The sequence below is a fragment of the Saimiri boliviensis genome, chromosome 17 (assembly GCF_048565385.1).
Source record: "Saimiri boliviensis isolate mSaiBol1 chromosome 17, mSaiBol1.pri, whole genome shotgun sequence".
Classification (NCBI taxonomy): Eukaryota; Metazoa; Chordata; class Mammalia; order Primates; family Cebidae; genus Saimiri; species Saimiri boliviensis.
This window is the reverse complement of record NC_133465.1, coordinates 52,021,788-52,045,425: the sequence shown is the minus strand read 5'-3', so window position 1 is coordinate 52,045,425 and position 23,638 is coordinate 52,021,788. Positions and strand designations below refer to the sequence as shown.

The window sequence follows — 23,638 nt, the reverse complement described above, 5'->3', positions numbered from 1 at the left end:
ATTAGGCCTGCTATTAGATTATTTAATACATTAATTAAAATATTACACTTCTAAAAAATATTTTGAAAATCGTATTTTAGTATAGTTGGTTTTCTTTGACTTTCTGTGTATGTTTGCTATATATCTAAAAATACTCTAAGGAGGGGTCTGTATGTGTCACCAGACTGTCAAAAGGGTCATCAGTGTTGTGAAAAAGGAACCTGATTTTTGGGCATTTTCTTGGCTTTCATTCTTATTGTCCCATGGTTAGCAGAGCCTAAAGAGGTAAGACACCTGTGAAGCTCTCACAGTTTGTTTGTTTTTGTTTTTTTCTTTTTTGAAACTGGGTCTTGCTCTGTTAACCAGGCTGGAGTGTGGTGGTGCGATCTCCGCTCGCTGCAGCCTCCGCCTCCTGGGTTCAAGCAATTCTCCCACATCAGCCTTCCCAGTAGCTGGGATTACAGAAGTGTGCCACCATGCTGGATAATTTTTTTTTTTTTTTTTGCATTTTTATTAGAGATAGGGTTTCACCATGTTGCCCAGTCTGGTCTTGAACTCCTGACCTCAGGTCATCTACCCACCTTGGCTTCCCAAAATGTTGGGATTACAGGTGTGAGCCACCGTGCCTGGCGTCTCTCATAGTTTTATTATTCTATTTTCCACAGACCCTTCCTCCCTTAATTTTCATGCCTCTTCAACATTCTGTGTCTCTTACTTCACTGACCTTCTTTTTCATCCTCCTGCCTTTTATTATGTGTGTCTTATTACACTTCTTTGGGAGTTTATCCTTTAGCATATCCATGTCATAGACCACTATCTTTAGGCAGGGAACCCTACATCTTCTTTAGTCCCGATTGTCTACCCTCTCTCAAGTCCCATAACTTCAGTTGCCTCTGGGACACCTTCACTGGTTTTTACAAAACCCTGTTACCTGGAACTGAACATATTAAAAACTAACGTTCCTCCCCAAATCTGAAGGTCGCGCCAATTTTTCTGGCCAATTGTCTCGTCTGTCCCCTGGTTTTGCGACCTTATTTTAACATTTAAATCAATTAATTTTTAAAAATTGGAATCTTGATGAATGGTACAGAAATCAATGGATACAAAGGATATGCCGCGAGATGTTAAGTTTTCCTTCCACTGCTTCCCCAGGCACTCAGTTCCCCTCCCGGGAAGTAACCACTGTTGCCAGCTCTTAAGAGTGATTTTTGATTCCTCCTACCAGCTCTATCTCAAGTCCTTCCCTGTCTGTGAGATGTGTGCTCTTTCCTTTCCAGGCCCTAGTGAACTGATAACTGGTTGAGTTTATATATTGAGTATATATATGTGTATATTTCATATACATATATAACATCTCTTCCTATGGCCTTCCGGCCTGGAGTTTTCATCACGTCGCTTCCTGGATGAAGGAACCTAGAGGGGTGAGGGGCAGGGGTTGGGGGTGATGGAGAAGAGGACCTAAAGGGGATTTAGGTAGAGGGTTCAGAGTGGCCGACTGGCGTGACGCTTTGCCGGGATAACTATTCCTCCCACCTCAGGCCTCCTTCCAGTTTTCTCATCCAAAAGCCTCTCGTTTCCAAGGGCCAAAGCAGAGACAGAGACAGCGAGATACACAGAGACAGAGACGCCAAGGCACCAGCATCCCTCTCCCCCTTCTGTCCCGCCCCATCGCTCTGACGGACACTACCCCTCAGCCAATGGCGCCCATGATATGCGCTGGAAGGGCCAATGAGCGCCAGAGGAGGGCGGAAGATTTCCCCGCCCCCACTTCTAGGCTTGGTTGAGCCGTGCAGGTAGGTCCGGGGCTGGGGGAGCTGCCGTTGGCACTGGTGCCCCTGGGGTTGGGGGCACGAGTGGGTAGGGGTGATGGTGAGGCAGAGGAGTCGGCCCCGACCGGGGGAGTCGGAGGGAGCGGCCCGGCTGGGAGGCCAGGGGCCGAGGGGCCCGGGGAGCGGGCGCCGCCAAGGGCCCTGGAAGCGGCGGGGCTGGGGGAGCGGGGACGCGTGTGTGGGGCACGGGGACCCCCGCCCGGCGCCCACTCGTAGGCCTGGGCCGCGGGCTGCGGGCAGAGTGGCCCTGGGGCCTGGCTGCCCGGGGGGCGGGCCGGGGCCGCGGCCGGGGGCGCGGAGCAGAGCTGGGGCGCCAGGCCGAGCCGAGGTGGGACGGACCGACGCTGAGAGGAAGGGAAGCGCATCCCGCGGGCCGCCCCTCCTGAGCGAGCCGGGCAACGGCCGCGGGCGCTCTTGCCCTGAGCCCACCTCGCGCTCCCCCCTCCCTAACAATGAGAATGGGGCAGAAGGAGGCGCCCCACTGCTGGGAGGTGAGAGGTAGGTTTGGGACTGGGGTCCGCCGTAGGGGGAGGTGCGATCTCGGGCTCTCGCCTCTCCGCTCCAGCTGGCTCTGGAGGTGGGGGCCCCGGTGGGGCTCTGAAGCCCGCCTGAGACTTGGGTCAAGAGTCAAACTGCCGCCCCCTCCCCCCCTCCTCCCCTAAAATCCGGTGAGCAGTAAGGAAAGTGATGCCAAGTCTTCGAAGCCGAAGTGACAAACGCATAGCAAGAACACATCCACTCCAGAGGTGTTTATTTTTTATTTTTTTTATTTTTATTTTTAAATAAGGGTACTTTTCGCCATTTATTTTTAACGAGGTGGGTGCTGTTATTTTTGTCCCTACGCGGGCAAGCCTCCATTTTAAGTGAAGCAGTAGTAACTGGTTAAGCTGGAATTGTATTCAGGCCTAGGACTTGAACAGGGATCCTATCAGAGGTCATTTAGTCCATCCTCCTGCCTCCAGGCAAATTTATCTTCCTCCCACCCTCAAAATTAAGTTGTTGGTTTTGTTTTTAATGATCTCTGGAGAAGAAAGGTCTTATTATTTGTTTCTAGTACTTTAGTCAAGAATAGCTTTTACTTTTCATGTGGAATTGACTCTGAAACTTAAGCATAATCTTGGGACAGTCAGGACGATCTGAGAGGTTTACTTTACTAAGTACAATTGAATGTTGCAAGGATCTTTTTTTAGATGTTAGTTAGCAAATCACCTTTCAATAGTGTTTATGAAGTACCCCGGGAAATTACTTTATTCTCTTTGGGATTTGGGATAATTGTTTGATAAGCGATTTTACATTATCTAAAATATGTGTTACATATTTATTTCTCTTTTTATGTAAAGTATGTTTCTACACATATATATGGAGACACACACACATTTGCCCTTTTCTAGAGGGGACCGTATTTTGTATACTTTTTTAGTGTGGTGAGGCAAATAGTACTTCAAAATCCCTGCCCAGGTAGCTTAAACTATTTGCATTTTCTTGATTATTTTTTAGTCTAAATGAAAGTCCTTTCTTTCAGATACCTTCTCAAAACAAGATTTTCCTACCTGCTCATACTTGGTGACTGAGGGAATTACTAAGACTTCTTGCTCATTTCTGACTGTTGTCTTAACTATATCCTGACACTATGAATCCTATTTGGATGCCTCCTAAGGTAAGATGTGTTATTTTTTTCATTACCAGCCTCATTTTATTCAGAATTGAGAATATAATTTTTGAATTTGCTGTTCTTCAGTGCCTTTACATGACATTTCTCTTGCCTCTTGTGTTTGCTTCCTAGGATTGATTGGCTATACCTTGATTGTCGCTTCTTGATTTTCTTTGTATTGCTACTGTACTTTGATTATTGGTGTGAACATTTTAATGAGTGTTCAAATTAACTTCCATTATAATGAAAGGCAGTGATCTTTTTAACTTTAAATTATGGCAACCTACATAGTTGTAAAATTCTGTTCTAATCTTAGGATGGGCTGGCAATTCAGACATCTAGGTACACTTTTCAAACAGGTACTTCAGAGTCACAGGTACTAGGGTGTGTCCCACTCTTGCAAATCAGTAGCTGATTCATGTGTTACAAAAGTTGTGTCATTAACCATTTGTTTACTCTGAAACTTCATGTGGTATATTGGAGCATTCTAAGCCCTGCTGGTTTACATGTATGACTCTTTCAGAGTCCTCCTGCTGCACCCTAGCCCTTTGTGTGACATTTCACACTTTTTCTCAACAGGTAGCACTTATGCCAAGTTTTATCTCGCAGGGTAAACCTCATTTGGACAGTGTGGACAGATGACCTTTAAATGAAAAAGCTCCCATGGATGTGGTGGTTCTCCAGTCTCTTTGGCTCCTCTAATCTCTTGTACCTAGATGGCCAAATAACTCTCGATTAGGACAAGCAAAGGGCAGAGCTTAAGAGTTAAGTAGGTGGCTTCTTTGATTTTCTTGTGAGTAAAAATACATTTAAAAGATGAAATTAAATAAAAACAAACAAAAAAGACGTAGGGAGGGAGGAAGGACAGAGAAGGATAAGGGGTCTTGGAAACCCTCCACCAGATTCGCCTTTCTTCAGAGTTAGGTACTAGCTTTGTTAAGATGGTTGTGTGCTAATCTGCTCTGTGGACTTCTAGATTAATGCAGAAGAGAAGTAAGACAATAATGTCATCTGTGTAACCTAAATAACTGGACTTGTGGGAAATCTTAGGTAATGTAGACTGAGTTCTCATCTTCATTTATGTTTCAGCTGCCATTGCTGGATAATGAGTGCTTATATTAATATACAGGAAGCCAAAGTGACACAGTTTTTCTGGCATTCTCCCTGTGGAGTTGTAGGGGTTGCATGGGGAACGCAACCGGAAGTCCTGAACCCATTAAAATTTGGAGGACCTGTGTAAGAGTGTTTCTACTTAGCAAGTGTTTAGCACCAGGACCTGGTGGACTCTGTCCTCTTTAGGAAGCAGGCAGGGGGATTGAGATCAATATACTGGATTTCATTTTATAGTTTCCTAATGAATGTGTTTGGTACACAAAGCCCTGCTTTTTAAGGTATTTCCAATGTTAAAGGTTTTACCTCTAAATCTCTCTGAACCTGGGTTATAATATAGTAACCTTGGAAGTTCTGCTAGAGGTCTGTGGCATGGCAGGAATACAGAAAGAAAGTCAGCTTCATACTATGTGAGTTACCACCTGTCACTACTTGAGAATGTAGTTAGGTGGCTGCCTTAATTTTATGTTCCTTACAATCCTTTGATTTTTGGGAAACATCTAAGTGTAAACCATTATCTTTTTGGTAATGTTTTCTTCCTATTTTTATTACTTAAAAACCTTAAAAATTATAGTGTTCGTCTGGTAGAAAAAAAGGTACTTTTTGTGGGGAGGATAGCACTGAGTTTGCAGGCTGGAAAATAAAAGTGGAGAGAGGGTACTTTATTCTCTTTTTCATTGGTGAATATTCTTAAAACATTTCTGAGATGTAGTTTCAGATTGGAGCTACTTAAGTAAAAAGAAATGATAGGTTAATTAAAGTGCATCTTTTGGAGCCCAAATGTTAACTCTCTATATATTTTGTTTCCAATTTTCTTACTGTAGAATGAGCTCTGTAGTTCTGTTAGGCATTGCTTAAATATTAGACTGAGTATGCGCTTGTTTCCATGTATATAGAAAATAGTGTCATACTGACTCTTCACAAACCAAAGTGTCAGAGGAAACAGAAGTAACAAGAATAACTCCAGACCAAAACTCCTCAATTTAAGGCACTCATCTTTTTTTTTTTTTTTTTTTTTTTTTTTTTTTTTTATTATTTTTTTTTTTTTTGAGACGGAGTTTCGCTCTTGTCACCCAGGCTGGAGTGCAATGGCGCGATCTCGGCTCACCGCAACCTCCGCCTCCTGGGTTCAGGCAATTCTCCTGCCTCAGCCTCCTGAGTAGCTGGGATTACAGGCACGCGCCACCATGCCCAGCTAATTTTTTGTATTTTTAGTAGAGACGGGGTTTCACCATGTTGACCAGGTTGGTCTCGATCTCTCGACCTTGTGATCCACCCGCCTCGGCCTCCCAAAGTGCTGGGATTACAGGCTTGAGCCACCGCGCCCGGCTAAGGCACTCATCTTAATTAGAAGTTCTCGCCGGGCGCGGTGGCTCAAGCCTGTAATCCCAGCACTTTGGGAGGCTGAGGCGGGTGGATCACGAGGTCGAGAGATCGAGACCATCCTGGTCAACATGGTGAAACCCCGTCTCTACTAAAAATACAAAAAAAAAAACCTAGCTGGGCATGGTGGCACATGCCGGTAATCTCAGCTACTCAGGAGGCTGAGGCAGGAGAATTGCCTGAGCCCAGGAGACGGAGGTTGCAGTGAGCTGAGATCGCGCCATTGCACTCCAGCCTGGGTAACAAGAGCGAAACTCCGTCTCAAAAAAAAAAAAAAGTTCTCATGGATATTATTATTTATCCCTTTTTCTCTGTATTAGGGGTCTGCTCCTTTTTAAAGCCTGAATATTTTTAGCTATGACTAAGCAATATCAATGATGTTGCTAAGTCTAGTTGTCACGGTTGGGGTTAAGGAATGGTGAGATGGGAGAGGAGTACGGAAAGGATGGAGAACTGAGTGTGTTGCAGAAAAAAGCAAAATGAAGATGAGGAGGAGAAAAAAGATACAGGGTCTTTAGTGTGTAGCAATGAGCCATCATCAGTTGTCTCAGGTAGTTCTTAGGAGCTGCCGGGTGCCTTGTGTTCTAGACTAAACTATGGTGAAATCAAGTAAAAACTGTTCTTGACCAGCAAAATGAGAGAATTAAAATGTAATTTTCTTGACCAGCAAACCGAGAGAATTAAAATGTAATTTAATATGATATGGAAAGATCTGCAAGATAGACAGTTAAGTGACAAAAGCAAGATGCAGAAATAGTATGTATGATATGTTATGATACCCTTTGTGTTTTCTGAAAAAGAAAAGGAGAAAAAGATAATTTGCATCAGTGTATATATGTTAAAAAAAAAAAAACCTTTAGAAGAATAAATAAGAAAATGGTGACATTGGTTACCTTTTAGATCTAGGAATTGGGCAGATAGAGGACAGAGTGGGAAGGAGACTTCTTTTTTTTTCTTTTTTTGAGACAGAGTTTTGCTCTTGTTGCCCAAGCTGGAGTGCAATGGTGCGATCTTGGCTCACTGCAACCTCTGCCTTCTGGGTTCAAACGATTCTCCTGCCTCAGCCTCCCAAGTAGCTAGTACTATAGGCATGCCCCACCACACCCAGCTAATTTTTATATTTTTTAAAGTAGAGACAGGGTTTCACCATGTTGGCCGGGATTCAATCTCTTGACCTCTTTGGCCTCGGCCTCCCAAAGTGCTGGGATTACAGGCGTGAGCCATTGCGCCTGGTGGGAAGGAGACTTCTCATTGCATTCTGTCTTTCTACACCTTCTGATGTTTGTATCAGATTTTAAAAATTAAATAGAAAATAAAAAAAAATTTAAAGAACAGAATCTCAATTCCTTCTCTTTCTGTATCTGGAAGTCAGAGAAATGTCAGGAGTTCTAATGGAGAGGGCAGTGTAGTTCTTGAACAGTGGTTGAGGGGATACATATGCAAAAGGTCCCATAATCTAGGACACGTGCTCTCTTGGGATCTTGAAGAATTTTGAATTCATAGATGTATATTTCTAGTATCGAACTGCAAAGTCAGGTATTAAAAAATTTAACTTGGGCCGGGCGCGGTGGCTCAAGCCTGTAATCCCAGCACTTTGGGAGGCCGAGGCGGGTGGATCATGAGGTCAAGAGATCTAGACCATCCTGGTCAACATGGTGAAACCCCGTCTCTACTAAAAATGCAAAAAAAAATTAGCTGGGCATGGTGGCACATTCCTGTAATCCCAGCTACTCAGGAGGCTGAGGCAGGAGAATTGCCTGAACCCAGGAGGCGGAGGTTGCGGTTAGCGGAGATCGCGCCATTGCACTCCAGCCTGAGTAACAAGAGCGAAACTCTGTCTCAAAAAAAAAAAAAAAATTTAACTTGGCCAGACACAATGGCTGATGCCTATAATCCTAGCACTTTGGGAGGCCGAAGTGGGCGGATCGTTGGAGCACACGAGTTTGAGATCAGCCTGGGCCACATGGCAAAACCCATCTCTACTAAAAATCCAAAAATATTAAAGCCGGGCACAATGGCTCAAGCCTGTAATCCCAGCACTTTGGGAGGCTGAGGCGGGTGGATCATGAGGTCGAGAGATCGAGACCATCCTGGTCAACATGGTGAAACCCCGTCTCTACTAAAAATACAAAAAATTAGCTGGGCATGGTGGCACATGCCTGAAATCCCAGCTACTCAGGAGGCTGAGGCAGGAGAATTGCCTGAACCCAGGAGGCGGAGGTTGCGGTGAGCCGAGATCGCGCCATTGCACTCCAGCCTGGGTAACAAGAGTGAAACTCCGCCTCAAAAAAAAAAAAAAAAAAATCAGCCCGGCGTGGTGGTGTGCAGCTATAGTCCCAGCTACTTGGAAGGCTGTGGTGGGAGGATGGCTCTAGCCTTGGAAGCAGAGCAGAGGTTACAGTGAGCTGTGATTGTGCTCCTGCCGTCCAGCTTGGGTGATAAAGCCAGACCTTGTCCCTTGTCTCATTTAAAGAAACCAATAATTTTCTCTTAAAGTTTTAGTTAAAAAAGGTTTTCATTGTATATTCCCTCAAGTTAACAATTAGGTACAATCTCAGCAGTCTTTTTTTTTTTTTTTTTTTTGAGATGGAGTCTCGCTTTGTTGCCCAGACTGGAATGCAGTGGTATGCTCTTGGCTCACTGCAACGTCTGCTTCCTGGGTTCAAGTGATTCTCCTGCCTCAGCCTCCCGAGTAGCTGGGATTACAGGCGCCTGCCACCATGCCTGGCTAATTTTTTTTATTTTTTATTTTTAGTTAGAGACAGGGTTTCACCAGGTTGGCCAGGCTGGTCTTTTTTTTTTTTGAGATGGAGTTTTGCTCTTGTAACCCAGGCTGGAGTGCAATGGTTCGATCTCGGCTCACTGCAGTCTCCGACTCCTGGGTTCAGGCAATTCTCCTGCCTCAGCCTCCTGAGTAGCTGGGATTACAGGCATGTGCTACCATGCCCAGCTAATGTTTTGTATCTTTATTAATAGAGATGGGGTTTCACCATGTTGATCGGGATGGTCTCGATCTCTTGACCTCGTGATCCACCCGCCTCGACCTCCCAAAGTGCTGGGATTACAGGCTTGAGCCACTGTACCCGTCCAGTTTTTTTTTTTAAAGACAAGCCCGGCATCAGGCTGGTCTTGAACTCCTGACCTCAGGCGATTTACCCGCCTTGGCCTCTGAAAATACTGGGATTACAGGCATAAACCACTGCGCCTGGCCTAATCTCAGCACTCTTGACTGTGTGACTTTGGGTGATTTTCTTAATCTCTCTGAAATTCAGGTTCGTCCTTCATACTGGAAATAATAACACGTACTTCAGAGGACTATTGTATCTGTAAAAGACATGGGCAGTATTTGGCTTAGTGAACTACTGTTCTTACCGTATTTTTTTTTTTTCTGTTTTCTTTTTTTTATTGAGATAGAGTCTTGCTCTTTCACTCAGGCTGGATTGCAGTGGCGCGATCTCGGCTCACTGCAATGTCCCTATCACGGGTTCAAGCAATTCTCCTGCCTCAGCCTCCCAAGTAGCTGGGATTACAGGTGCATGCTACCATGCCCAGCTAATGTTTGTATTTTTAGTAGAGACGAGGTTTCACTGTGTTGACCAGTGGTCTCAAACTCCTGGCCTCAAGTGATCCACCTGCCTTCATCTCCCAAAGTGCTGGGATTACAGGCATGAGCCACCGAACCCAGCCTAAATTTTGTGTTTTTAGTCGAGATAAGGCTATATCATCTTGCCCAGGCTGATCTCATCTTGCCCAGGCTGATCTCCCAACTCCTGACCTCAAGTGATCCGCCCACCTTAGCCTCCCAAAGTGCTGGGATTACAGGTGTGAGCCACTGTGCTTGGCCTCCCTGTGTATATTTCTCTGTGGCCATAATTTCCCCTTTGTAATAAGGACAACAGTCATTTGGGATTAGGGTCCTCCCTGATAATCTGATTTTAACTTTATGACCTCTTTAAATATCCTCTCTCTCTCTTTTTTTTTTTTTTAAGACGGTGTTTCACCATGTTGGTCAGGCTGGTCTTGAACTCCCGACCTCAGGTGATCTGCCTGCCTTGGCCTCCAAAGTGCTTGGATTACAGGCATGAGCCACCATGCCCGGCCAAGACAGAGTCGCTTTCTGTTGCCCAGGCTGGAGTACAGTGGTGTGATCTCAGCTCACTGCAACCTCCTCCTCTTAGTTCAAGTGATTCTTCTGCCTCAGCCTCCCAAGTAGCTGGGATTACAGGTGCTCGCCAACATGCCCAGCTAAGTTTTGCATTTTTAGTAGACACAGAGTTTCACTGTATTGGACAGGCTGGTCTCGAACTCCTGACCTCAAGTGAGCCACCACACCTGGCCTGAAGATGCCATCTCTAAGATCACATTCTGAGGTACTGAACCTTAGGAGTATTACATCTCTTTTTTTTTTGAGACAGGGTCTTCCTCTATCATCCAGGCTGGAGTGTGGTGGCATTTGGATCACTGCAACCTCCAACCTCCACTCCCTCAACCCAGGCTCAAGCAATCCTCTCACCTCAGCTTCCTGAGTAGCTGGGACTACAGATGCGCACCACCATGGCTGGATATTTTTTTGTATTTTTAGTAGAGACGGGGTCTTGCCATGTTGTCCAGGCTGATCTTGAACTCCTGAGCTCAAGCGATCCTGTGGCCTTGGCCTCCCAAAGTGCTAGGATTACAGGCATGAGCCACTGTGCCCAGGCCCCTGGAGTACTACATATCTTTTTTGGGGAACACAATTCAGCCTAGAACAGGTATATGTCATTTATCATGGGTACTAGACCCTCAACACCTACACATAGGAAATGAAAATTTTGGTGCAAATCGTTAGCATGACTTAGAGAAGTAGATTATTTCTTTCTTTCTTTTTTTTTTTTTTTTTTAAAGAGACGGCATTTCACCATGTTGGCCAGGCTGGTCTCGAACTCTTGACCTCAAGTGATCCACCTGCCTCAGCCTCCCAAAATGCTGGGATTACAGGTGTGAGCCACTGCTCCCAGCCCTTATTTCTTTAGCTTCCCGTGTATTTATCTTGAACAAGATTTTTGTTTTATCTTTGAAACTTTTTTTTTTTGAGACAGTCTCACTCTTTCGCCCAGGCTGGAGTGCAGAGGCACGATCTCAGCTCACTGCAACCTCTGCCTCTTGGGTTCAAGTGATTCTCCTGCTTCAGCTTCCCCAGTAGTTAGGATTATAGGCACTCGCCACCATGCCTGGCTAATTTTTGTAGTTTTAGTGGAGACAGGCTTTCACCATGCTGGCCAGGCTGGTCTCAAACTCCTGACCTCAGGTGATCTGCCCGCCTCAGCCTCCCAAAGTGTTGGGATTACAGGCGTGAGCCACCATGCCCAGCTCATACTCTTGGTTTTCTTTGCAGACTTTTTTCTTCTTTTGCTCCTAAAAACAGTAATATTTGCCTTCTCTTGACTCTTTTTCCTCTCACCCTGTGCAGTTTCTGAGGAACGCCTTAGATAAGTTTGTGCTTTACTTGCTGTCCATATGCTAATGATTTGCAAATGTGTTGTTTCCGGCTCTGACTAGTTTTATGATCGCCATTGTCATATACACAATTGCTTCCTGGACATCTCTACTTGGATGTCCTATGGACATTTTAAAATGATCTTATCCACTTCCCTAAATCCAACCTCTTCCTATATTTGTATCCTAGTGAGTGGTTTTATCACCCAGCCAGTGAGTCAAATCAGGGATTTGAGAGGCCTCTGGGTTCCTTGTGCCATTCTAGTCACCACATTCTTGAGATCCTAGCTCATAACGTTTTCCTAGTCATCCTACTTCTCCTGAGTCCAGACCTTCATCCCCATTTTGGCTACATGACCTTCAATTGCTTTGTAATCATTCTCCTTGATTGCTTTCTCTCTTCCAGGTTGTTGCCAGCATGATCGTTGTAAAATACATGTCCAAGTATATGATCATGTCCCTCTTCCACAATGGCTCTCCTAGCTTTGAGGACAGAGTTGAAATGTTTTGCCAGATCATCTCCTCCACTTTTTCCTGAGCATCCTGTACACAGTAGTACAGACTGCTTGTGCTCAGTTCTTTCTGTGGACCCTGTTTTTCCTTGTCTCTGGGTCTTCACACAAGCAGTTACCTTTGCTTAAAATGGACTTTACCCTGTTCTGGAAACTTAGTCCCCTAGTCTTTAATAACAGTAGTGGCTGGCCCAAGTATAATGGTGTTTACTATTAATTGATCACAGCCAGTTACGGGTTTTTTTGTTCTTTTCCACTTTCACTGCTTCACTTGATTAGCCTAAAAAAAAAAAAAAAAAAAAAAAGGCTGGATATGGTAGCACACACCTGTAATCCCAGCACTTTGGGAGGCCGAGGCGGGTGGATCATGAGGTCAAGAGATCAAGACCATCCTGGTCAACATGGTGAAACCCCGTCTCTACTAAAAATACAAAAAATTAGCTGGGCGTGGTGGCACATACCTGTAATCCCAGCTACTCAGGAGGCTGAGGCAGGAGAATTGCCTGAACCCAGGAGGCGGAGGTTGCGGTGAGCTCAGATTGCACCATTGCACTTCCAGCCTGGGTAACGAGCGAAACTCTATCTCAAAAAAAAAAAAAATAGTAATAACAGTAGCTGACACTGAATGCTTCCTCTGGACCCAGGTATTATCACTGAGTGTGTGTGTATGTGTGTGTGCATATGCAGACCTAGCACTTCTATTGTTCTACTGATTGCTGGTTTGCTCCACTTTGATCCCAGCTAGTCTCTAGGTTCTTTGAGAGGGAGGGCTGGCTCTTGTTTTTTTTTTTTTTTTTGAGATATAGTCTTGCTCTGTCACCCAGAGTGGAGTGCAGTGGTGTGATCTTGTCTTTTATCCTCACTGCTCGCTGTGTTTTTTTTTTTTTTTTTTTGAGATGGAGTTTTGCTCTTTGTTGCCCAGGCTGGACTGCAATGGCGTAATCTCAGCTCACTGCAACCTCCACCTCCTGGGTTCAAGTGATTCTCCTGCCTCAGGCTCCGGAGTAGCTGGGATTACAGGCACGTATCACCACACTTGGCTAATTTTTTGTATTTTTAGTAGAGATGGGGTTTCACCGTATTAGCCAGGATGGTCTTGATCTCCTGACCTCGTGATCTGCCTGCCTTGGCCTCCCAAAGTGCTGGGATTACAGGCGTGAGCCACTGTGCCTTGCCTGTTTTTTTTTTTTTTTTTTTTTTGAGACGGAGTTTCGCTCTTGTTACCCAGGCTGGAGTGCAATGGCACAATCTCGGCTCACCGCAACCTCCGCCTCCTGGGTTCAAGCATTTCTCCTGCCTCAGCCTCCTGAGTAGCTGGGATTACAGGCACACGCCACCATGCCCAGCTAATTTTTGTATTTTTAGTAGAGACGGGGTTTCACCATGTTGACCAGGATGGTCTTGATCTTTCGACCTTGTGATCCACCTGCCTCGGCCTCTCAAAGTGCTGGGATTACAGGCTTGAGCCACCGCGCCCGGCTCCTGTTTTTTTTTTTTTTGAAACAGACTTTTGCTCTTGTTGCCCAGGCTGGAATGCAGTGGTGCAATCTTGGCTCACTGCAACCTCCACCTCCCAGGTTTAAGCAATTCGCCTGCCTCAGCCTCCCAAGTAGCTGGGATTACAGGCGCCCGCCACCACACCTGGCTAATTTTTTGTATTTTTAGTAGAGATGGGGTTCCACCATGGGGTTTCGCCAGGTTGGTCTTGAACTCTGGACTTCAGGTGATCTACCTGCCTCAGCCTCCCAAAGTGCTGGGATTACAGGTGTGAGCCACTGCGCCCTGCATAGTTCCTGCACATTAGAAAATATTTGTCCCCCTTGACTTCTCCATCACAGCTCTGTTGAGTTTAGACACACAGTATTTTCAAATATAATTTGTATTTGTAGCAGCAGCTCAGAAGATGGGCAAGCTTACAGCTGTAGCCCATAGTTTATTTTTACTGGGCACTTGACAGTGGTGGTAATTTATTGGTCAGCAGGGGGAGCTGCAGTTGCTGATACTTAAATGATTCCATCTCTTCTGGCTTTCCACAAAAAGCTTATCAGCCAAGAGAAAGAAAAGCTTTACTGGCAAAGAACATGATCAGAGTTCATAAAGAAGAAATACGAATGACCAAAAAGCATATGAGAAACATTTTTATTTTGTAATCAAAGGAATGGAGATGAAATGACATATTAATTTTTACTTAATTAGATTTGCAGTTGACTGTGCTGTCAAAGATAGTGAGGGGACAATTTCTGAAACTGCTAGTGGAGTGTGCATTGCGCCTAACTTTTTGGAAGATATTTTGGCAACATATATTGAAAAAACTAAAAATGTTCTTTAATTGAGTAATTGTACATCTTGGAATGTATCCTAAGTGGGAAAAATTAAGGTATATAGAAAGATTTGTGAACAAAGGTATTTATTGTAGCATTATTCATACTAGTGAGAACTGAGAATAAACCTAAATGAGCAGCAAAGTTTATAGGAAAATTATGGTATATTTAAAGATGGATATTTACAACCATGAACTAGTATTTTAAAAGAATTTTTAATGTCTTAGGATATTGAGTCAATAATAAATGAAAAATTCAGGGTACGAAGCCGGGCGCAGTGGCTCAAGCCTGTAATCCCAGCACTTTGGGAGGCCGAGGCGGGTGGATTACGAGGTCGAGAGATCGAGACCATCCTGGTCAACATAGTGAAACCCCGTCTCTACTAAAAATACAAAAAACTAGCTGGGCGTGGTGGCGCATGCCTGTAATCCCAGCTACTTAGGAGGCTGAGGCAGGAGAATTGCCTGAGCCCAGGAGGCGGAGGTTGCGGTGAGCCGAGATCTCGCCATTGCACTCCAGCCTGGGTAACAAGAGCGAAACTCTGTCTAAAGATAAGGAATATATATATATATATATATATATATATATATATATATATATATGTATATATATATTCTTGTGTAATATATATGTATATATTACACACACATACATACCAAGGTAAAAGAATAGAAGGAAGAAGTATATACCGGGCGGGGCCGGGCACGGTGGCTCAAGCCTGTAATCTCAGCACTTTGGGAGGCCGAGACGGGTGGATCATGAGGTCAAGAGATCGAGACCATCCTAGTCAACGTGGTGAAACCCCGTCTCTACTTAAAATACAAAAAATTGGCCGGGCGCGGTGGCTCAAGCCTGTAATCCCAGCACTTTGGGAGGCCGAGGCGGGTGGATCACGAGGTCAAGAGATCGAGACCATCCTGGTCAATATGGTGAAACCCCGTCTCTACTAAAAATACAAAAAATTAGCTGGGCATGGTGGCGCGTGCCTGTAATCCGAGCTGCTCAGGAGGCTGAGGCAGGAGAATTGCCTGAACCCAGGAGGCGGAGGTTGCGGTGAGCCGAGATCGCGCCATTGCACTCCAGCCTGGGTAACAAGAGCGAAACTCCGTCTCAGAAAAAAAAAAAAAAAAAAAATACAAAAAATTAGCTGGGCATGGTAGCACGTACCTATAATCCCAGCTACTCAGGAGGCTGAGGCAGCAGAATTGCCTGAACCCAGGAGGCGGAGGTTGCGGTGAGCCGAGATCGCGCCGTTGCACTCTAGCCTGGGTAACGAGCGAAACTCCGTCTCAAAAAAAAAAAAAAAAAAAAGAAAAAAAAGAAAAAGATGTTACTCTTAGAAATTTAGGGCCTCACCTCAGATATCACTTCTATCCTGTAGGACCCCAGAATGGACCTAATATATATACATTTATCTAAGCCCTTGAATCTATTTTTAACTTACAGAATGTGATAATACGTTCCACAAGTTTCTTTTATCTGTTATAGAAAGAAATATTTTTAAAGCATAAAACATTACTATATTGAGATTTGGTGAATAAATTAGTATTTACCATATTGATATGTTTTTCTGATTTTGATCATATTGCCCCTTTGCTTTACTGTTTCTACAATTGAAGATGCTTGATTTTTTAATTTAATCTCCAGTGAAACATCCTTCCTGGATCTTTGTCAGCATTGCTTTCCCTTTCTGGATTTATGGTAACTACTCAGAACTGCATTTTAGTTATAACTACACTGTGATTTGGTAGAAGGATAAGAAAATATGTTCTATTCACAGCAAGCTTATCCAACCCATGACCCGTGGGCCACATGTAGCCCAGGACAGCTTTGAATGTGGCCTAACACATATCCACAAACTTCCTTAAAACATTATGAGATTTTTTTTTTGTGATTTTGTTTTTTAGCTCATCAGCTATTGTTAATTTAGTGTATTTTATGTTTGGTTCAAGACAGTTCTTTTTCTTCCAGTGTGGCTGAGGGAAGCCAAAAAATTGAACACCCTTGATTTACAGATTTTTTCTTGTTACCAATAGGATTTGGCCCACCTGCCTCTCCTTCCTCCCTCCCTTTTATTTCCCTCCCTCCCTCCCTCCCTCCCTCCTTCCTTCCTTCCTTCCTTCCCTCCTTCTGTCTCTCCTTCCCTCCTTCTCCCTTTTCCTTCCCCTCTCCCTCCCTCCCTCCTTCTCCCTCTCCCTCCCTCCTTCTCCCTCTCCCTCCTTCACCCTCTCCCTCCCTTCTTCTCCCTCTCCCTCCCTTCTTCTTCCTCTTTCTCCCTCTCCCTCTCCCTATTCCTCTCCCTTTCCTCTCCCGCTCCCTCTCCCTCTCCTTTTCTTTTCATTTTTGCATAGATCATTATATTGTTTTTAGGGAATATTCTATAATTATTCAAAAACTTCTTTTTTGACTGAAAGGCATGAGTCTTTTCAGTATAGCTTAGATTTTTTTTTTTTTCTGTAAATGCCTTACTTTTCATTTGTCCATGCTGTTGTATACCTGTCATTTCCTTGCATGTAATGTTTTAACCTCTTTTATCTCAGTGGGGTCTTAGAGGTAATCCAAGGTAAGAGTCGCCTTTTCAGTTAGGTCTGATGGTTGGAAAGCTTGAGTTGAGGCTGGGTGCAGTGGCTCATGCCTATAATTGCAGCACTTTGGAAGGCCGAGGCAAGCGATCACCTGAGCTCAGGAGTTCAAGACAAGCCTGGCCAACATGGTGAAACCCTGTCTCTACAAAAATTCAAAAACTAGCTGGGCATGATGGTGGTTGCCTGTAATCCCAGCTATGTGGGAGGCTGAAGCAGGAGAATCGCTTGAACCTGGGAGGCAGTGGTTACAGTGAGCTCAGATTGTGCCATTGCCCTCCAGCCTGGGCAAGACTCTGCCCCTCCCCCCAAAAAAAAAAACACCTTGAGTTGAATTGTGCCCTTCTGGAATTTCTACTTTGGGCCCAATTTTGTCTGCATAGGAACGGCTTAGAGCAAGTCTAGTTTGTCTTCTGCTGGTTAACCCTTCAGATATTTAGACAGCTTTTATACTTGCCAAAAGTGTTCTCTAAGCTGAATATAAATCCTAGTTTTTGCAAGTGTTTCTCATTTGATGCTTTTAGAAAGAAACCCTTTCCATCTCTCTATTCCCATTTTTTTTTTCAACTCGTGGTATTTTATTATTAGGAATCTCATCATTCCGTCTGCAAAATGGGAAATTCTCTGTATATTTTTTGTACAAATATACTAAAATGTTAAATGTAGCATTTCTAAAACATTGCCAGTCTCTTACCAAATATCAGTCTTCTGTTTATACTTCCTTTGGGGAGATATCTCAGCTCTAACCATAATTTTCTGTGTCTCAATTATGTTCAGTCTACAGTAAATGTTCTCATTCTGTGGTCACTCAGGTTTTTAAAAAAATAATCTTTTTTTCTTTTGAGACAGAGTCTTGCTCTGTTGCCCAGGCTAGAGTACAGTGGGACAATCTCAGCTCACTGCAACCTCTGCCTCTTAGGTTCAAGCGATTCTCCTGCCTCAGCCTCCCAAGTAGCTGGGATTATAGATGCCTGTCACCATGCCTAGCTAATTTTTTTTTTTTTTTTTTTTTGCATTTTTAGTAGAGATGGTGTTTCACCAATTTGGCCAGGCTGGTCTTGAACTCCTGACCTCATGATCCACCTGCCTTGGCCTCCCAAAGTGCTGGAATTACAGGTGTGAGTCACCGTGCCCAGCAAAAATAATCTTTAATTTAGAATCTTATCAAGAGTTTTGTTAAAGCTCACATAAATTATATTCACACATTTGTTTTCTTGGAGAATTTGGGTGAACTGGTGTGGTATGATTTCCCCTTTTAGAATCCATGTTGTCTTTTCCTCAGAAGGTTATTCATGCTGATGTGTGTCTTCTGAGCCCACCTTCTATTAGAGATTTGGCAGTTTGGGCAGTTTGAAGTTACAGCAAACTTGAGTAGATGGGAGTTACTTTGATGACAGCATTTTTTGTTTATTTTTGTCCAGCACATATTTATTGAGTGCCTAATAATGCCAGAAGTTGAGTAAGGAAAATGTTGATAAAGGAAAAGTGGATTCTGTCCTCCTGAGATTTAGAGAAGGTCACTCATATGACTGTTAGCTAAAATGTTCTGCCCTGCAGTTTCGTAATTTGTACTTAAATGCCTGAGAAACACAGAAAATGGGCTGGGTGTGGTGGTTTACGCCTGAAATCCCAGCACTTTGGGAGGCTGAGGGGGACAGATCACTTGAGGTCAGGAGTTTGAGACCAGCCTTTGCAACATAGTGAAACCCCATCTCTACTAAAAATACAAAATTTAGTGGGATGTTGTGGTGCATGCTTGAGATCCCAGCTACTTGGGTGGCTGAGGTGGGAGAATTGCTTGAACTTGGGAGGTTGAGGTTGCAGTGAGCCAAGATGGCGCCACTGCACTCCTGCCTGGGTAACAGAGTGAGGCTCTGTCTCAAAAACCAATAACAAAAAACCCATAGAGACTATTTTGGGTCTTCATTACTACCTGACATCTTACATATCAGTTTGAGGAATTTAGTATATTTAATGATGTATTTGATTCACTATTAGTGATTTGTATGCTTTAAAGAGTAATTTAGATAGCTTTTCCCTTCTGTCTTCCCCAGTAAATAACGATGCAAGTAAGAATTATGTAATCAGCTGTCTTGCTTTTTATCACTGTTTATATCCTGTCTATCAAGTGACCCATACATTTTTATTTGGCATCTAGCTTTTTATATATTTAAACTGTTTCTCCGGTGGCTTTGCATTTTCTTTTTTTTTCTTTGTTCTGAGACAGAATTTTGCTCTTGTTGCTCAGTGTGGAGTTCAATGGTGCAATTTCGGCTTACTGCAACCTCTGCCTCCCAGGTTCAAGTGATTCTTCTACCTCAGCCTCTGGAGGAGCTGTGACCACAGGCGTGCGCCACCACCTCAGGCTAATTTTTGTTTTGAGGCGGAGTCTTGGTCTCGTTGCCCAGCCTAGAGTGCACTGGCACAATCTTGGCTCATTGCAACCTCCGTATTTTTAGTAGAGACAGGGTTTCATCATGTTGGCCAGGCTGGTCTCAAACTCCTGACCTCGTGATCCACTCACCTTGGCCTCTGAAAGTGTTGGGATTACAGATGTGAGCCACTAGGCCTGGCTGGTTTAGAGAGAGTGTTTCACTATGTTGGCCAGACTGGTCTTGAACTCCTAGACCTCAAATGATCCACCCCTCTTGGCTTCCCAGAGTGCTGGGATTACAGGCGTGAGCCACTGCACCTGGCTTGTATTTTCTTGTAAGGTTTTTTTTTTTTAGATCGAGTTTTGCTCTTGTTGCCCAGGCTGGAATGCAATGGCATGATTTTGGCTCACTGCAATCTCTACCTCCCAGGTTCAAGTGATTCTCCTGCCTCAGGCTCCCAAGTAGCTGGGATAACAGGGATATGCCACCACACCTAGCTAATTTTGTATTTTTAGTAGAGACAGGGTTTCGCCATGTTGGTCAGGCTGGTCTTGAACTCCTGACCTCAGGTGATCCACCTCCTTCAGCTTCCCAAAGTGTGAGCCACCACGCCTGGCCTCTTGTAAGGTTTTAATTGTTGTTTTGGCTGCCTAGGTCTTAGTGTCCCTGACCACTTTATGGTCTTTTATTGTTTTTCCTCATTTGCATTGTTCTTCTATTTTGAGGAAAGTTTTTCATTCCACTTCCCCCTTTCTGTGCTAGTTAGCAATTTAAGATCTTTGGTTGAGGCTGGACATGGTGGATCACATTTGTAATCCCAGCACTTTGGGAGGCCACAGCTGGAGGATTGCTTGAGGCCAGCAGTTCTAGACCAGCCTGGGCAACATGGTGAAACCCCTGTCTCTACAAAATATAAAACAATTAGCTGAGGATGGTGGCGCATGCCTGTAGTCTTCAGTACTCAGGAAACTGAGGCAAGAGGATCACTTGATTGAGCCTAAGAGTTTGAGGTTACAGTGAGCTATGATCACACCACTACACTCCAGCAGCTTGAAGATAGAGTGAGACCCTGTCTCTAGAAAAATAAAAATTTTGGTTGTGCACCTGTTTTGATCTATTGCTTTGAGTAAAATATTTAAAAGTCCATATTTATGCTTTGTATGACACATTTGCTTTTTTTTATTTTTATTTTTACTTTTGAGACAGGGTCTTGCTCTGTTGCCCAGGCTGGAATGCAGTGTTGCAGTCATGGCTCACTGTAGCCTCAACCTCCTGACTCAAGTGATCCTCCCACTTCAGCTTCCCAGGTAGCTAGGAATAAAAGTGTGTGCCACCATGTCCAGCTAATTTTTAAATTTTTTTGTGTGGAAATGGAGTTTTACTGTGTTGCCCAGGTTGGTCTCAAATTCCTGGGCTCCAGTGATCCTCCCACCTCAGTCTCCCAAAGTGCTGGGATTACAGATGTGAGCCACTGTTCCCTTCTAGTTTTTTATTTTTTGTAGAGATGGGATCTCCTTACGTTGCCCAGCCTGGTCTTGAACCCCTGGGCTCAAGCAATCCTTTCTCCTTAGCCTCCCAATGTGCTGGGAGTATAGGTGTGAGCTACTGCACCTGATCCTAAACATTCTTGTGTAATTTTTTGTTTGGATACCTGTTTTCATTTCTCTTGGGTATATTCCTAAGACTGGAATTGCAGGGTGATATGGTAACTCTAACTTTTTGAGTAACCACCAAAACTATTTCCCAAGGCAGCTGCACCATTTTATATTTCTAGCAGCATATGAAGGTTCCAGTTTCTCCACAGTCTTGCCAACACTTTGTAATTGTCTCTTTTTTAATGTTTTGATTATAGCATCCTAGTGGATATCAATCAAGTGGTATATCATTGTGGTTTTGAATTGAATTTTCCTGATGACTAATTATAATAAGACCTCCCCCACCCCACCTCCTTCCTTCTTATTTTGGACAAAGTGTTGCTCTTTAGCTCAGGCTGTAGTGCAGTGGCCTGATTACAGCTCACTGCAGCTTCGACCTACTGGGCTCAAGTGATTCTCTCACCTCAGCATCCTGAGTAGCTGGGACTACAGGTGTGTACAACCACACTCAGGCATTTTTTTTTTTCTGAGACGGATTCTCACTCTGTCACCCAGGCTGGAGTTCAGTGGCATGACCTCGGCTTACTGCAGCCTCCGCCTCCTGGGTTCAAGTGATTCTTGTGCCTCAGCCTCCCAAGTAGCTGGGATTACAGGCACATGCCACCACGCCTGGCTAATTTTTGTATTTTTAGTAGAGACCGGGTTTCACCATGTTGGCCAGGTTGGTCTCAAACTCCTGACCTCAGGTGATCTGCCCACCTCAGCCTCCCAAAGTGCTAGGATCACAGGCATGCGCCACCATGCTCAGCTAATTTGTATTTTTTGTTGAGATGGGGTTTTGCCATGTTGCCCAGGCTGGTCTCAAACTCCTGAGGTCAGGCAATCCCCCCATGGCTTCCCAAAGTGTTGGGATTACAGGCCTGATCCCCTGTGTCCAACCCGATGAGATCTTTTCATGTGCTTATTGGCCATTCATATATCTTTGGAGAAATGTATATTTAAATTCTCTGTACATTTTAATTTTATTTTTATACATCTTTTTTTTTTTTGAGACGGAGTTTCACTCTTGTTACCCAGGCTGGAGTGCAATGGCGCGATCTCGGCTCACCACAACCTCCGCCTCCTGGGTTCAGGCAATTCTCCTGCCTCAGCCTCCTGAGTAGCTGGGATTACAGGCACACACCACCAGGTCCAGCTAATTTTTTGTATTTTTTAGTAGAGACGGGGTTTCACCATGTTGACCAGGATGGTCTCGATCTTTTGACCTCGTGATCCACCCGCCTCGGCCTCCCAAAGTGCTGGGATTACAGGCTTGAGCCACCGCGCCCGGCTTATACATTTTTTTTTTTTTTTTTTTTTTTTTTTTTTTTTGAGACGGAGTTTCGCCCTTGTTACCCAGGCTGGAGTGCAATGGCGCGATCTCGGCTCACCGCAACCTCTGCCTCCTGGGCTCAGGCAATTCTCCTGCCTCAGCCTCCTGAGTAGCTGGGATTACAGGCACGTGCCACCACGCCCAGCTAATTTTTTGCACTTTTAGAAGAGACGGGGTTTCACCATGTTGACCAGGATGGTCTCGATCTCTCGACCTCATGATCCACCCGCCTCGGCCTCCCAAAGTGCTGGGATTACAGGCTTGAGCCACCGCGCCCGGCTACATTTTTTTTTTTAAGACAAGGTATTGCTCTGTCACTGTGGCTAGAATGCAGTGGCCAATCATATTTTTATATATCCTCAAACTCCTGGACTCAAGGGATCCTTCTGCCTTAGGCTCTTGAATAGCTAGGACTACAGACATGTGCCACCATGCCTGGCTGATTTTTTTTTTTTTAAATAGAGATGGGGTGTCACCATGTTGGCCAGTCTGGTCTCGAACTGCTGACCTCAGGTGATCCACCCATCTTGGCCTCCCAAAGTGCTCGGATGGATTACAGGCATGAGCCACCGCACCTGGCCCTGGCTAATTTTTTTTTTTTTTTTAATTTATTTTGTAGAAACATGGTCTTGCTGTATTGCCTGGCTGGTCTCAAACTCCTTGCCTCAAGCAATCTTCTCCTTTTGGTGTGAGCCACTGTGCCTTTGCCCATTTTAAAATTGGATTCTCTTTTTATTGTTGAGTTGTAAGAGTTCTTTAAATATACTAGATACAAATCCCTTGTGAGATATGAGTTGCAAATATTTTCTCCCATCTTTGGATTGTGTTTTCAATTAATTGATGGTGTCCTTTAATGTACAAAATGTTATAATTTTGATTAAGTCCAATTTACTTGTTTTTTCTTTTCTTTTCTTTTTTTTTTTTTTGAGACGGAGTTTCGCTCTTGTTACCCAGGCTGGAGTGCAATGGCGCGATCTCGGCTCACCGCAACCTCTGCCTCCTGGGTTCAGGCAATTCTCCTACCTCAGCCTTCTGAGTAGCTGGGACTACAGGCACTGGCCACCATGCCCAGCTAATTTTTTGTATTTTTAGTAGAGACGGGGTTTCACCATGTTGACCAGAATGGTCTTGATCTCTTGACCTCGTGATCCACCCGCCTCAGCCTCCCAAAGTGCTGGGATTACAGGCTTGAGCCACCGCGCCCGGCCAGAAGTTTTTAATTATTTAAAGTATCAGTGAGTAGAAAGGATTTTTCTTAACTACCACATAGCTTATAAAGTGACCGAGTATTTTTTCCTTAGAGATTCTACAGTGTTTAACATTCATTAGGTATTCAGTATGTTTATGAATGAATATATATTAATCGTAGGGCTTTAATAGGGTCTTGTTTTACTGAAAATTGAAGAAAATCATTCAAATTTGGATTATAAGTATTTGTGTTATGTTATAAAAAT

At 44.2% G+C, this 23,638-nt stretch overlaps 1 protein-coding gene across 6 annotated transcripts in view; it reads left to right on the top strand.

Annotated features, from left to right (window-relative positions):
- Window positions 1-1,714: 1,714 nt before the first annotated feature.
- The window catches only part of KANSL1 (KAT8 regulatory NSL complex subunit 1), a 222,142-nt gene continuing 200,218 nt past the window's right edge, over window positions 1,715-23,638 (top strand). For 2 of the 6 annotated variants that reach the window (XM_003942421.4, XM_010330269.3), the window contains exons 1-2: window positions 1,715-1,772; window positions 3,331-3,465. The gene's annotated coding sequence lies outside the window, so the exon portion shown is untranslated. Of the gene's footprint in view, window positions 1,773-2,203; window positions 2,307-2,349; window positions 2,555-3,330; window positions 3,466-23,638 lie in introns of those variants that run through there. The other 4 variants (XM_074388791.1, XM_074388790.1, XM_010330270.3 and 1 more) reach the window with 3 other exon arrangements.